We start from the raw sequence: 15315 nt of genomic DNA on the forward strand, positions 1-15315 counted from the left end.
GCTATTACTGTGATTTGCACCATGGCTGATGTGTTAAAGGAAGGAGGGTGCCGGTCTTTTGAATATATATATATATATATATATATAAACCAAAGAAGTATATCTCTGTGGAGCGCACTTATTGAAGTATTGTTCAATATAATTATACTTAGTTAAGAATGTGATTTAATATTTGGTTACTGATGAAGAGAGGATGACTTTACAGACACACCCTTTTGCTTTAAAACACTTGTTTCTTTTTATTGCTAAAAATAATTATAATCTCTTTTCCATTAAAAGAAGTTGATGAACATTTTTACAATGTATTATTGTTCATTACAGACACAAAATAGACTTTCAACCTTTCCAAACAATAAAGTATTTTCACCCAACGCGTTTCGTCTTATAGCGACTTCTTCAGGGGTGTTTTCTTAGGGTGTGATCCTAAAATAAAAAATTAAAGAATAAAAGAAATAGAGAGGAACATTAAAAACAAGAAGGAATATGCACAAAAACATCACGATATTTGTGTCAAAATTGGCTGACCTCATACCGATTTGTTTTATTTGTCTATTTAGTAAGACAATTATCCAACTGGATGTCAACATCAATAAAACCTAATAACATATGATGTAATAATGATTGTCTAAGTAATGACTTATAGTTAGTTTATCCAACTTTTTATTTGTAATTTTCCTATTAAAAGATAATTTTCCTATTAGAAATAATCATACATTACTCTAGGTTTTGAATTTAAACCATAAAAGGATTAATTAAATATTTTACCACAACTTACCCGCAATTCTTTCCTATATCAAAGAAGAATCCAAAGTAGCCTGAACATAATTAAGCCTCTTTAATTTACCTAACAAAAATAAGAGATTGCTTAATGTCTTAAAATAGACAATCTAAATTCAAAAATCAAAAGTTACCCCTATAGCTTACCAACAGCTCTCCTATATGTCTGCATGCATAGAGATCCAGAAGTGGAATGAGAGCTGAGTTCAAAATTCCCCTATTTAAGTAACATTAGCTGGTTACATCACTTCCTGTCTCATTAGATTAATTGTTTGATTAATGAGATTAGTAGCTATATTTATTTCTTCATTTTAATCTCTATCTGGTGTCATTACATTAATATTCACTTCCTAATCCCTATGACTAATGAAGGCCCAGTGTTGACAAAAAAAATCGTTTCATTCTAAGTTATAAATACTGAAATATAAGGTTAATTTGATAAACAAGGGGCTTGTAAAGCGCTTCTTGTATGCGCTGCAAGCCTCCTTGTGGTGGGCGTAACATCACTATACGCGTCCCGTCACTTAGCAACGCTCAGCTGTGCGCGTCCCGTCACTGTGCGTGTCCCGTCACTTAGCAACGCTCAGCGACGGGACGAGTCTGTTGGTTTGTATGCTTGGAGCAATAAGTTCGCTACACAGAGATATACTTCTTTTGTTTCTATTTAATATCGGTCTCTTTCGACAGGGGATCATCTCTGTGTAGAAGCTTGTCCATCGTTAATCGGTATCTATATATTTTTATTTATTTATTTTTTCACACAAAAAAATAAGAGTTCCAATTTTAGAGTCCAAATTTAGAGCGCATTAAGGGTTTGTTTAGTCATATATATATAAACTATATAATATATATGTTTGCTGAAACTAAAAAGTTAGCTCAGATTGTGTACAATCCTGCCGAATTTGTGATCCCCACATTGGATCAGTAGTAATACATTTATCTTCAGAATATTTAAGACTGTGTGCTACTGATTTATATTATTCAGAATATTTGATAGCCACTTTTACTATAACAATTTCTTACTCTCATAATATGACAACTTTATTATTAGAGATGAGCGGGTTCGGTTTCTTTGAATCCGAACCCGCACGAACTTCACTTTTTTTTCCACGGGTCCGAGCGACTCGGATCTTCCCGCCTTGCTCGGTTAACCCGAGCGCGCCCGAACGTCATCATGACGCTGTCGGATTCTCGCGAGGCTCGGATTCTATCGCGAGACTCGGATTCTATATAAGGAGCCGCGCGTCGCCGCCATTTTCACTCGTGCATTGAGATTGATAGGGAGAGGACGTGTCTGGCGTCCTCTCCATTAGAATAGAGATAGATAGATTAGATAGAGAGAGATTGTGCAGAGTCGCAGACAGAGTTAGTTTACCACAGTCAGTGACCAGTGCAGTTGCTAGTTAACTTTTATTTAATATAATATATCCGTTCACTTCTCTCTGCTATATCCGTTCTCTGCCTGAAAAAAAAAACGATACACAGCACAGTCAGTCACACAGTGTGACTCAGTCTGTGTGCACTCAGCTCAGCCCAGTGTGCTGCACAGTCATCAATGTATAAATTAAAAGCTTATAATTAATTGTGGGGGAGACTGGGGAGCACTGCAGGTTGTTAGCAGGAGCCAGGAGTACAATTATATTAATTAACAGTGCACACTTTTGCTGCAGGAGTGGTGACCAGTGCCTGACCACCAGTATAGTATTGTTGTATACTACTAATATCTCTTTAAATATCAACCAGTCTATATTAGCAGCAGACACAGTACAGTGCGGTAGTTCACGGCTGTGGCTACCTCTGTGTCGGCACACGGCAGGCAGTCCGTCCGACCAGAATTGTATTATTTATTATTATATACCTACCACCTAACCGTGGTTTTTTTTTCATTCTTTATACCGTCATAGTGTCATCCTAATTGTTACGAGTATACTACTATCTCTTTATCAACCAGTGTACAGTGCGGTAGTTCACGGCTGTGGCTACCTCTGTGTCGGCACACGGCAGGCAGTCCGTCCGACCAGAATTGTATTATTTATTATTATATACCTACCACCTAACCGTGGTTTTTTTTTCATTCTTTATACCGTCATAGTGTCATCCTAATTGTTACGAGTATACTACTATCTCTTTATCAACCAGTGTACAGTGCGGTAGTTCACGGCTGTGGCTACCTCTGTGTCGGCACACGGCAGGCAGTCCGTCCGACCAGAATTGTATTATTTATTATTATATACCTACCACCTAACCGTGGTTTTTTTTTCATTCTTTATACCGTCATAGTGTCATCCTAATTGTTACGAGTATACTACTATCTCTTTATCAACCAGTGTACAGTGCGGTAGTTCACGGCTGTGGCTACCTCTGTGTCGGCACACGGCAGGCAGTCCGTCCGACCAGAATTGTATTATTTATTATTATATACCTACCACCTAACCGTGGTTTTTTTTTCATTCTTTATACCGTCATAGTGTCATCCTAATTGTTACGAGTATACTACTATCTCTTTATCAACCAGTGTACAGTGCGGTAGTTCACGGCTGTGGCTACCTCTGTGTCGGCACACGGCAGGCAGTCCGTCCGACCAGAATTGTATTATTTATTATTATATACCTACCACCTAACCGTGGTTTTTTTTTCATTCTTTATACCGTCATAGTGTCATCCTAATTGTTACGAGTATACTACTATCTCTTTATCAACCAGTGTACAGTGCGGTAGTTCACGGCTGTGGCTACCTCTGTGTCGGCAGTCGGCAGGCAGTCCGTCCATCCATAATTGTATTATTATTATAATATATACCACCTAACTGTGGTTTTTTTTCATTCTTTATACCGTCGTCATAGTGTCATACTAGTTGTTACGAGTATACTACTATCTCTTTATCAACCAGTGTACAGTGCGGTAGTTCACGGCTGTGGCTACCTCTGTGTCGGCAGTCGGCAGGCAGTCCGTCCATCCATAATTGTATTATTATTATAATATATACCACCTAACCGTGGTTTTTTTTTCATTCTTTATACCGTCGTCATAGTGTCATACTAGTTGTTACGAGTATACTACTATCTCTTTATCAACCAGTGTACAGTGCGGTAGTTCACGGCTGTGGCTACCTCTGTGTCGGCAGTCGGCAGGCAGTCCGTCCATCCATAATTGTATTATTATTATAATATATACCACCTAACCGTGGGTTTTTTTTCATTCTTTATACCGTCGTCATAGTGTCATACTAGTTGTTACGAGTATACTACTATCTCTTTATCAACCAGTGTACAGTGCGGTAGTTCACGGCTGTGGCTACCTCTGTGTCGGCAGTCGGCAGGCAGTCCGTCCATCCATAATTGTATTATTATTATAATATATACCACCTAACCGTGGTTTTTTTTTCATTCTTTATACCGTCGTCATAGTGTCATACTAGTTGTTACGAGTATACTACTATCTCTTTATCAACCAGTGTACAGTGCGGTAGTTCACGGCTGTGGCTACCTCTGTGTCGGCAGTCGGCAGGCAGTCCGTCCATCCATAATTGTATTATTATTATAATATATACCACCTAACCGTGGTTTTTTTATACCACCTAACCGTGGCAGTCCGTCCATAATTGTATACTAGTATCCAATCCATCCATCTCCATTGTTTACCTGAGGTGCCTTTTAGTTCTGCCTATAAAATATGGAGAACAAAAAAGTTGAGGTTCCAAAATTAGGGAAAGATCAAGATCCACTTCCACCTCGTGCTGAAGCTGCTGCCACTAGTCATGGCCGAGACGATGAAATGCCAGCAACGTCGTCTGCCAAGGCCGATGCCCAATGTCATAGTACAGAGCATGTCAAATCCAAAACACCAAATATCAGAAAAAAAAGGACTCCAAAACCTAAAATAAAATTGTCGGAGGAGAAGCGTAAACTTGCCAATATGCCATTTACCACACGGAGTGGCAAGGAACGGCTGAGGCCCTGGCCTATGTTCATGGCTAGTGGTTCAGCTTCACATGAGGATGGAAGCACTCAGCCTCTCGCTAGAAAACTGAAAAGACTCAAGCTGGCAAAAGCACCGCAAAGAACTGTGCGTTCTTTGAAATCCCAAATCCACAAGGAGAGTCCAATTGTGTCGTTTGCGATGCCTGACCTTCCCAACACTGGACGTGAAGAGCATGCGCCTTCCACTATTTGCATGCCCCCTGCAAGTGCTGGAAGGAGCACCCGCAGTCCAGTTCCTGATAGTCAGATTGAAGATGTCAGTGTTGAAGTACACCAGGATGAGGAGGATATGGGTGTTGCTGGCGCTGGGGAGGAAATTGACCAGGAGGATTCTGATGGTGAGGTGGTTTGTTTAAGTCAGGCACCCGGGGAGACACCTGTTGTCCGTGGGAGGAATATGGCCGTTGACATGCCAGGTGAAAATACCAAAAAAATCAGCTCTTCGGTGTGGAGGTATTTCACCAGAAATGCGGACAACAGGTGTCAAGCCGTGTGTTCCCTTTGTCAAGCTGTAATAAGTAGGGGTAAGGACGTTAACCACCTCGGAACATCCTCCCTTATACGTCACCTGCAGCGCATTCATAATAAGTCAGTGACAAGTTCAAAAACTTTGGGTGACAGCGGAAGCAGTCCACTGACCAGTAAATCCCTTCCTCTTGTAACCAAGCTCACGCAAACCACCCCACCAACTCCCTCAGTGTCAATTTCCTCCTTCCCCAGGAATGCCAATAGTCCTGCAGGCCATGTCACTGGCAAGTCTGACGAGTCCTCTCCTGCCTGGGATTCCTCCGATGCATCCTTGCGTGTAACGCCTACTGCTGCTGGCGCTGCTGTTGTTGCCGCTGGGAGTCGATGGTCATCCCAGAGGGGAAGTCGTAAGCCCACTTGTACTACTTCCAGTAAGCAATTGACTGTTCAACAGTCCTTTGCGAGGAAGATGAAATATCACAGCAGTCATCCTACTGCAAAGCGGATAACTGAGTCCTTGACAACTATGTTGGTGTTAGACGTGCGTCCGGTATCCGCCGTTAGTTCACAGGGAACTAGACAATTTATTGAGGCAGTGTGCCCCCGTTACCAAATACCATCTAGGTTCCACTTCTCTAGGCAGGCGATACCGAGAATGTACACGGACGTCAGAAAAAGACTCACCAGTCTCCTAAAAAATGCAGTTGTACCCAATGTCCACTTAACCACGGACATGTGGACAAGTGGAGCAGGGCAGGGTCAGGACTATATGACTGTGACAGCCCACTGGGTAGATGTATGGACTCCCGCCGCAAGAACAGCAGCGGCGGCACCAGTAGCAGCATCTCGCAAACGCCAACTCTTTCCTAGGCAGGCTACGCTTTGTATCACCGCTTTCCAGAATACGCACACAGCTGAAAACCTCTTACGGCAACTGAGGAAGATCATCGCGGAATGGCTTACCCCAATTGGACTCTCCTGTGGATTTGTGGCATCGGACAACGCCAGCAATATTGTGTGTGCATTAAATATGGGCAAATTCCAGCACGTCCCATGTTTTGCACATACCTTGAATTTGGTGGTGCAGAATTTTTTAAAAAACGACAGGGGCGTGCAAGAGATGCTGTCGGTGGCCAGAAAAATTGCGGGACACTTTCGGCGTACAGGCACCACGTACAGAAGACTGGAGCACCACCAAAAACTACTGAACCTGCCCTGCCATCATCTGAAGCAAGAAGTGGTAACGAGGTGGAATTCAACCCTCTATATGCTTCAGAGGTTGGAGGAGCAGCAAAAGGCCATTCAAGCCTATACAATTGAGCACGATATAGGAGATGGAATGCACCTGTCTCAAGTGCAGTGGAGAATGATTTCAACGTTGTGCAAGGTTCTGATGCCCTTTGAACTTGCCACACGTGAAGTCAGTTCAGACACTGCCAGCCTGAGTCAGGTCATTCCCCTCATCAGGCTTTTGCAGAAGAAGCTGGAGGCATTGAAGAAGGAGCTAACACGGAGCGATTCCGCTAGGCATGTGGGACTTGTGGATGCAGCCCTTAATTCGCTTAACAAGGATTCACGGGTGGTCAATCTGTTGAAATCAGAGCACTACATTTTGGCCACCGTGCTCGATCCTAGATTTAAAGCCTACCTTGGATCTCTCTTTCCGGCAGACACAGGTCTGCTGGGGTTGAAAGACCTGCTGGTGACAAAATTGTCAAGTCAAGCGGAACGCGACCTGTCAACATCTCCTCCTTCACATTCTCCCGCAACTGGGGGTGCGAGGAAAAGGCTCAGAATTCCGAGCCCACCCGCTGGCGGTGATGCAGGGCAGTCTGGAGCGACTGCTGATGCTGACATCTGGTCCGGACTGAAGGACCTGACAACGATTACGGACATGTCGTCTACTGTCACTGCATATGATTCTCTCAACATTGATAGAATGGTGGAGGATTATATGAGTGACCGCATCCAAGTAGGCACGTCACACAGTCCGTACTTATACTGGCAGGAAAAAGAGGCAATTTGGAGGCCCTTGCACAAACTGGCTTTATTCTACCTAAGTTGCCCTCCCACAAGTGTGTACTCCGAAAGAGTGTTTAGTGCCGCCGCTCACCTTGTCAGCAATCGGCGTACGAGGTTACATCCAGAAAATGTGGAGAAGATGATGTTCATTAAAATGAATTATAATCAATTCCTCCGCGGAGACATTGACCAGCAGCAATTGCCTCCACAAAGTACACAGGGAGCTGAGATGGTGGATTCCAGTGGGGACGAATTGATAATCTGTGAGGAGGGGGATGTACACGGTGATATATCGGAGGGTGAAGATGAGGTGGACATCTTGCCTCTGTAGAGCCAGTTTGTGCAAGGAGAGATTAATTGCTTCTTTTTTGGGGGGGGTCCAAACCAACCAGTCATATCAGTCACAGTCGTGTGGCAGACCCTGTCACTGAAATGATGGGTTGGTTAAAGTGTGCATGTCCTGTTTTGTTTATACAACATAAGGGTGGGTGGGAGGGCACAAGGATAATTCCATCTTGCACCTCTTTTTTCTTTTCTTTTTCTTTGCATCATGTGCTGATTGGGGAGGGTTTTTTGGAAGGGACATCCTGCGTGACACTGCAGTGCCACTCCTAGATGGGCCCGGTGTTTGTGTCGGCCACTAGGGTCGCTAATCTTACTCACACAGCTACCTCATTGCGCCTCTTTTTTTCTTTGCGTCATGTGCTGTTTGGGGAGGGTTTTTTGGAAGGGACATCCTGCGTGACACTGCAGTGCCACTCCTAGATGTGCCCGGTGTTTGTGTCGGCCACTAGGGTCGCTAATCTTACTCACACAGTCAGCTACCTCATTGCGCCTCTTTTTTTCTTTGCGTCATGTGCTGTTTGGGGAGGGTTTTTTGGAAGGGCCATCCTGCGTGACACTGCAGTGCCACTCCTAGATGGGCCCGGTGTTTGTGTCGGCCACTAGGGTCGCTTATCTTACTCACACAGCGACCTCGGTGCAAATTTTAGGACTAAAAATAATATTGTGAGGTGTGATGTGTTCAGAATAGGCTGAAAATGAGTGTAAATTATGTTTTTTGAGGTTAATAATACTTTGGGATCAAAATTACCCCCAAATTCTATGATTTAAGCTGTTTTTTAGGGTTTTTTTAAAAAAACACCCGAATCCAAAACACACCCGAATCCGACAAAAAAAATTCGGTGAGGTTTTGCCAAAACGCGGTCGAACCCAAAACACGGCCGCGGAACCGAACCCAAAACCAAAACACAAAACCCGAAAAATTTCCGGCGCTCATCTCTATTTATTATATGTTATTGTGTTATTTATGAGTTGTTTTTGAATTGTTGTCAACTTTTTCCTTTTGAACCTGCTGCCATACCTATTGCTTTATTTTCTAATACTAACAACCCATTAGTAGGCCACTTGAGCCAATGGCATTTCTGTGCATGTCAGACACTTTTGACACCTTATACATAAAAGATAATAAAAAAAATAATACTTTTTCTCCAATCTAATTAAACTATTCTTCTTTAAAACTCTTGTGGACAACAAACACTGGAAAATATATTGCCCTTTAGTTTCAGATCTCTTTTCTTTCAAAGCATGTGGCAGCCTCTGTCATTTGATATCAGTGTCATTCTTCTATAAGTTCAATTAAGCCTTATAGTCAGCAGACTGCACTGCAAAATGTTCCGACAGTACATACTTTAAATTTAGATTTTTGTGTTCATCTCAAATCTCTATCACACCCCATCTGAACCTTCATTTCAAATCAGCATTAGTTCCAAGGAAACTTGGGCCTTTTTTGGAAAAGTCACAGGAAATTGTTTTCGGAAAAAAAGAAAAAGTTATGTAATTATTTGGCTCACAGTCTGCAATAGTACCATGATAAATCTCTGAGGACAGTGATGGAGACTTGTGTGTTGTGTTTTTTTGAGGAAACCCTGTCAAAATAAATGAGTATATGAAAAACACATTAAAACAAACTGGAAGTAGTGAATTCAAGAGGCAAAGGTTTCTGACTTAGATTTTTGTGAGTCATAGCTATTTTCTAAATGGATTTCACTTTTTGCTGTGTTGACAAGAGAAAAATACACATGTAGTAATGTGAAGTGATTTTATGAACTGCTGATGAGAGGTTGGTTGTGTTTTTACAGCTATATTTCTTTATATTTTCAGCTATTTCTATAAAACTTTTAAAAAATCACTGAAGCCTTTCTAAATGGAGCACATATTCTGCCCCAAAAGTACCCAAAGTAGAGAATGCACATTTATTAGTATATTTCTTGACATATCTTTAATGTTCAGACAATTCTTGTGCAATTTATGTATTTAGCTATTTTTTTTATAAAAGCAAAAGAACTGTATCTTGTTCAAAGTTTTCATAGCAGCCTAGAATTTGTGTATGAACTTTCACACAAAGAGGTTGTCGCTGCTGCTTGTTCAATTGGCTATGCTAACCTGCATCTACTAAAGTTTATATTTAACCTTCAGGCTGTGGTCCTGGAACATATAATGTAATGAGATGAATTCCAATCCATCTTCATCACATTCATAGGCCATCAGAAATAGAGACACAATACATTACATATACAGCATATACAGAGGACACATTAAGAAATAAAACTAGTACAGGGCATTCAGGTTAATTCCAATACTAGTATGATCACATAAAGTCTTTGTAGTAGCTAATCTCTACAGTACTGAATGTTTTATTAAGCCTATTTTGGAATTGGGCCATCCAACTTTTATATTTAATATATAGAAATCAAATGATTCATATACAGGTACAGCTCTGCATGTGTAAGATATTGCAACCTAAATGGATAGTTATAAATTGCTCTTACCTAATTTTACTGGGCATTATTAGAGTAAAATAGACACATTGGGGTATATTTACTAAGATGCCGATTTTGACCGATTTGGTGTTTTTTGTTCAGTGTCATCTCGGGAATTTACTAAACTCAAATCTCGGCAGTGATGAGGGCATTCGTATTTTTTTTTACGGCTGTGTAGTAAAAATACGAATGAATACACCATCGGTCAAACGTGGCTGTTTAGGTATAGAACTCGGTCATTTACTATGCATTCGTATTTGAAATCTCTACCGTGAAAATGCATGTGCGGCCGTGAAAAAATACAAATTGTAAAAAAAGCCTAAAAAAAAGTAGACCTGCTTTTGAGAAGCGTGTTTACATGTGTTACCAATTATACATTACTCACACCTGCATTTTTTGAGCTTTAAAAGGGACCCAAGAACATTTTTCACATCTCTCACTCTGTAATGGCTGCTGCCGTGTGTAATACTGATTTCTTGTTTGCTGGGGGATACCTGAGACTGCTCCATGATGCAACAATAAACCAGGGCCAGGAAAGTGAACATGGTCAGTAGGTTGTAGAGGTTCCGCGGAGGCTGCGTAGGCCTCGTTTTTTATGGGGCGTTTAAACTTGAACGCATTGGCCAATGACCAGGTTATACAGATGTTCCGGCTAAATAAAAACAAAATTTTCCATCTGTATGACCTTGTCAATCTGGACCTAGACCCTGAGACAGCACGCTCTCACTCTGTCTCAGGCCTGCACAAACTCCTGGCTGTGTTGCACTTTATGGCTACTGGCAGCTTCCAGTTACTGGCGATGTAATTGGTATCTCAGAGCCTACCTTTTCAAAATATTTAATTCAGGTGAGTTAAAACATACATACACGTCTATGTCTAAGTGGTGCTTTTGTTATGTAATATAACACAGTATAGTATTGATTACAGGTCATGACACTCACCTTATATTTTGAAATGTCCACTCAGGGTTTGGATGTCTTGGATGCCCACATAGATGCCTCTATCTGCTTCCCTACCCAGGAGTCGCAGTGGCATGCAGTCAGGGTAGCTTTCTGTGAGCTTGCTGGCATGGCCATTGTGCTGGGTGCCATAGATTGCACACATGTTGAGCTGAGCCCACCTAGGGGCAGGCAATATATTTATACCCATAGACATCTGTGCCAATCCACTAATGTCCAGGTGGTTTGTGATGCAAATTTAACAATTATGAGTGTTGTTGCAGGTTACCCTGGCGGCTGCCATGACTCCTTCATCCTCAGTCAGTCATCCCTCTATGATAAGTTTGATGCCGGACAAATGCCTGATGGATGGCTGCTGGGTATGTTCCAAGGGTGTTGTGTGTATGTGTGGTAACTTCAACCTCCTTATTTTTTTATTTTATTTCCCATAAACCACATGTCCTAATTTTGCCTATATCTGTCTTTCAGGTGATGGTGGTTATGGCTGCTACTCTTGGCTCATTACTCCATTGCCCCAACCTGATTCTCCTGCTGAACACAATTATAATAATGTACATAAGTCCACGCGGAATGTGATAGAAAGATGTTTTGGGGTGCTGAAATCTAGGTTTCGATGTCTGGATAAGTCTGCAGGGCTTTTGTTGTATAGTCCCTCAAAGGTGACTAGGATTGTGTTCTGCTGCTGTTTTCTTCATAACATGTGTTTGCGCAAACATCTGTCACATGTTGTTGATGAAGAAAACAGTCAGCAAGTAGGTGATTTAGAAACACCTGGCGACAGTGTGAGTACAGATGTAGGGAGGCAGGTAAGGCAAGAAGTGAATCTGCATTTTTTTAATGGTAAGTATTATTTAGTCATAAATAACCTTGCCTAACCACTATTATAAAATGATTTATAGGTCATAATTATGTTTGTGTTACGTTATTGTTTGTTATTTCTCATGTTGTTTACAGTTAGGCAATAAAATGTATAACTTACACTGTCACTCATTAGCAAATTAAACAATACTCATATTGCGTGTGAATAATTTATTACCTTGAACACAGGCATTTTTTGTGAAACAATTCCCAAAACATTATTTGTAAAGAACTATTTGCTGCAGCCTTCATCATTTTTTTTTTTTGTGTGTGCTGGGTGCAGAGGATTGGCCTGGTTCGTTGGTCCGTGTTCTGCTGGAGCGTCTAACTGGGGAGGTAACTGGGGTCTGGCTTGGTGTGGTTGTTCCCGAGCTTGAGGTTAGTTGGTGTGATGCCAACACATTAAGGCTTTGGCTCAGGTTGTTTATGCTTGCAGTCAGTTGTGTATTAGCGGCAGTGTTGTTGGCAATAATTCGGGAGAGGTTTTCGTTTATCAGTTGGTTATGTTGAATAATTTGAATGAGGGCTTGTTGCTGCCGCTGTTGGTCATCCATGATTCGTAGCAAATTGGCTTGCATTTGGCTGTTGTCTGCCCTCATCTGCTCCATTGAATTGGCAATTCTGCCAACCTGAACTATCAGTCTGCCTGAATTCCGACTGAGTCTAGGCAGATGATGGGGCAGACTGGCAAGGTATTGGGTGTGGGTGTTCAGGCAGGCATAGTGTTGCGCCTGTTGTGTGGCCCAACTGCTACAAAACTCTGGGGCCATTTGTTGCTGGGGTGGTGTTGGGCTCAATTGGGGGCTGTGGGATGTTTGGGGTGGTTGGGTTATGTCCTGCGGCGTGGTTGGCTGGGTAGGATCTATCGCTTGCAGGTGTAGTGTGTACGTATCCTGCAAGTCAGATTCCTGCTGGGCATCCTTGGGCATGATGGGTGGTTCTGTATGGGGTTGAAGACAGCCACTATTTAGTCAATATTTTGCATTGGTCTTTTTATAGCTTTACGTCAACATGCATTACTTCTTAAAATTCATGTTGGAAATGATCAATAGATTGAGGCCTAAACTTAACTATGTAGCTCACCTTTTTGTAGAAATATGTGGCTTCTAACGTTCCCTACTCAGTTGAAAAATGTTTGAGGGAATTGTTGGACTCTGAGCCATAATTAATGTGCGAACACGAAGAACTCCAACAATTACAAATGACTACATTTACATATTGTGTATGAAGCTTCCTTTTGTAAAACACACACAATACAATAAATGTGTTGAGCAATTCATTCATACATTGTTCAAGGCAGTCAGTGGTCTGGCCAAAACTTTAACAAATATAGTGCAAAAAAATGCAATCTTTAAAAATGGTTGAAAATGTCTTAAGGCGGCCTATGTTTAGAACTGGTGATGTTGGTCATGCAAAACAAATGGATTAGAGTTAACATTTATGTAGGTGTTTCTAGCAAATAAAAAAAAAAATGGTTGCTATGGCCAACATAACATCTGAAAATGAAACCAAAAAAATAACGTTACCCCCATGTGCTTGCTGTTGGTGATTATTACAAGGATGACTTTTTATTTGTAACACATTTTTTTTGGCTGTGCACAAACAGTGGGGCAGATGAATTAACCTGGAGAAGGCATAAGGAAGTGATAAACCAGTGATATATGCAAGGTGATAAAGGCTAGTGATGAGCGGGTTCGGATCCTCGGGATCCGACCCGCCCGAACTTCACCTTTTTTTTACACGGGTTCGAGCGACTCGGATCCTCCCGCCTTGCTCGGTTAACCCGAGCGCGCCCGAACGTCTTCATCCCGCTGTCGGATTCTCACGAGATTCGGATTCTATATAAGGAGACGCGCGTCGCCGCCATTTTCACACGTGCATTGAGATTGATAGGGAGAGGACGTGGCTGGCGTCCTCTCCGTTATATTAGAAAAGAACAGAGTAAACTGAGTGACTTAGTTATGTGGGGAGGATTGGGGACGGGGAGCAGCTGTTAGGGAGTACAGTGCAGGGTTTACCACCAGTGAGTTAGTTTAATCCTTTGTTTCACTGCCTTAAAAAAAACGCTCCACCATATCTGTGCTCAGTGTGCTGCACTGCTGCATGATATATCTGTGCTGAGTGCACTGCTCACACTGCCTAATTGTGGGGACTGGGGAGCAGTTATAGCAGGAGTACAGTGCAGTTTTGCTGACAGTGACCACCAGTCCAGTATACGTTTGCCTGAAAAACACTCCTGTGGTGTTTTGTTTTTTTCTTCATACTAGTTTAGCAGTCTGCTGACAGTGTCCACCAGGTCTGTTATATACAGTATATTATATATATATGCAGTACGGTAGGCCACGGCTGTACCTACCTCTGTGTCGTCAGTGCACTTGTCGTCCATAAGTAATATAATACTATACTTACTATCCATCCATCTACATTATTGTATACCTACCTGTGGTGGTTTTTTTTTTCCTTCATACTAGTTTAGCAGTCTGCTGACAGTGTCCACCAGGTCCGTTATATACAGTATATTATATATATAAGTAGTACGGTAGGCCACGGCTGTACCTACCTCTGTGTCGTCAGTGCACTCGTCGTCCATAAGTAATATAATACTCTACTTACTATCCATCCATCTACATTGTATTGTATACCTACCTGTGGTGGTTTTTTTTTCTTCATACTAGTTTAGCAGTCTGCTGACAGTGTCCACCAGGTCCGTTATATTATATACAGTATATTATATATATAAGCAGTACGGTAGGCCACGGCTGTACCTACCTCTGTGTCGTCAGTGCACTCGTCGTCCATAAGTAATATAATACTATTCTTACTATCCATCCATCTACATTATTGTATACCTACCTGTGGTGGTTTTTTTTTTCTTCATACTAGTTTAGCAGTCTGCTGACAGTGTCCACCAGGTCCGTTATATACAGTATATTATATATATAAGCAGTACGGTAGGCCACGGCTGTACCTACCTCTGTGTCGTCAGTGCACTCGTCGTCCATAAGTAATATACAGGTTGAGTATCCCTTATCCAAAATGCTTGGGACCAGAGGTATTTTGGATATTCGATTTTTCCGTATTTTGGAATAAGTAGATACCATAAGGAGATATCATGGTGATGGGACCTAAATCTAAGCACAGAATGCATTTATGTTACATATATACCTTATACAAACAGCCTGAAGGTAATTTTAGCCAAGGTTTTTTATAACTTTGTGCATTAAACAAAGTGTGTCTATATTCATACAATTCATTTATGTTTCATATACACCTTATATACACTGCCTGAAGGTCATTTAATACAATATTATTAATAACTTTGTGTATTAAACAAAGTTTGTGTACATTAAGCCATCAAAAAACAAAGGTTTCACTATCTCACTGTCATTCAAAAAGTCCGTATTTCGGAATATTCCGTATTTCGGAATA

Source organism: Pseudophryne corroboree, chromosome 1 (assembly GCF_028390025.1).
Source record: "Pseudophryne corroboree isolate aPseCor3 chromosome 1, aPseCor3.hap2, whole genome shotgun sequence".
NCBI lineage: Eukaryota > Metazoa > Chordata > Amphibia > Anura > Myobatrachidae > Pseudophryne > Pseudophryne corroboree.